Below are 1,898 nucleotides of genomic sequence, written 5' to 3'. Positions count from 1 at the left end.
TTTCAAACCACACTTACACTAAAACACAGGCTCGCCTCACAGGGCAACAATAGCTCCTGACATCTTTGCCATGAGACTAGTCATTAGCTATTTTGCACTCTCCGGCGCCCAACAGAGAAATGTCAAAATTGGCTACGCATAATCAGAGAACAAAAATGGCAAATATTACACAATGCTGAGTTGAACACAACATCCCCCCTCATTCTCTTTTTAAATATTGATCAGTAAAAATGCACAAACATTCATTTCAAAATTTCACCAAGAAAAACACTTCTATGTACGAGCCTGTGATACGACAACAGTCCACAAATCTGTAAACTTCAAAGAAAAGGAAATAACATACAAAAATACTGAAAATTTGAGTTTTCGCTGACCTTGAGGCCCTTATGATCATAATGGTAAACAAGATTCATTCAAAAATATGAAGTTTAGATTGTTTGGAGACCTGAACATAGAAATTTCAGAACGTAGTTTCCAAAATTAACTGGAGCCATGGTGAAAAGAGATTTCACAAAAGGTATGGACTAGGAATATTGGCTCCACACAAATATATAACGGTACTATATTGACAAGAAGCATAAAATTTTATGGCCTAGAGGCCAAAATGGTAACAAGAAATGGGTCCTGGAAAACACAATGTTAGTAGTGCATTGGAGAAAGGTATTTGCTTTTTTGAGACAGTGTTTAAAAAGAAGTCTATAAAACAAAATGAACAACCAGAGACACAAAGGAAACACAAACATTTTAACTGAGATTTGCTTTCCGAAGGGAAAACATACAATACAGTTTGAGAATACATTGACACACATTGCTTTCCTTTTGCCTGGTTCAAGTTTGAGTTTAAGTTTGAGCTACCACTAGATATAATTACACCATTGTGTATGACACAAATCTTTTACAGCTTTCTAAATAAATCTGGTGTCTCAATATTTTTCATTACTTTATCTTCAAAAGTAGTCCCTAAAATTATGAAGAAACAACACTATCATTTCTGTTTTCCCTTTAACCCATTTGATTATTCTAAAAGAGAAAAAAAGTGGAATGTAAAGTCAAGAGCATTTCTTAAAACTTCAGGAAATCTGGAGTTTCAGTGCACAGATATGGAGAGTTTCAGTTGCTTCTATGATTTTCAAACTGTCATTTTCTGAATTATTTTGTACTGGCAAACAAAACATGAAAAACCTTCCCTTTTTGTTTGTAGATTCTAATAAATGAACAAATCCATAAAAAAAATAAAGAGGAATAGAAAATGTCTATCAAATAGACTGAAAAGTTTGAAATACCAGAGACATGATAGCCTTGATTAATTAAACATAGCAAGAAGAAAATCATAGGTTCAAAATTACATAACAGGAGACACAGAAATCACATTCACCAGTGGCCCATAATTTGTAAAATTATAGCCTAACCACAGATTATCTCATTTGAAATCATGTTGTTCTACATAAGACAATGTTTCTACGATATCCCAATTCCATACATGTGTTTGGCAGCCTCATCTCCATATCTGAGTACAGAACTTAGATGGACAAACCTAGAACTCTAAACTACACTCTTTACTTCAACAGACATCATTAAAGAAAAAGATATTTTAGTAAATTTGAATCAGCTTGAAGTCTTCAGATGTCAAAATGATAAAATTTACAATTGCCTCATTTTCCGCAACTTTCACACACAAGTGCAACGTTAATAAAATCTTGGCATACTGTGCAACAATATTTCCAACATAAACTACATCTTTATCATTCAGAATAAAGACTTAGCTCTTGGCACAAAATACAACTGTAGACTAAAATGTTTGATCAGAATTTTTCCTTGCTGCAAAACTAACAAATGAGGATTTGAGCTCATTCACTCACTAAAGCGTCGCTTATTCGTGGTGCCACCTTACACTTTTG

The sequence above is a fragment of the Frankliniella occidentalis genome, unplaced genomic scaffold (assembly GCF_000697945.3).
Source record: "Frankliniella occidentalis isolate FOCC.00 unplaced genomic scaffold, Focc_3.1 Scaffold10, whole genome shotgun sequence".
Taxonomy (NCBI): domain Eukaryota; kingdom Metazoa; phylum Arthropoda; class Insecta; order Thysanoptera; family Thripidae; genus Frankliniella; species Frankliniella occidentalis.
The sequence above is the reverse complement of the archived record's forward strand: the minus strand, read 5'-3'. Positions refer to the sequence as shown.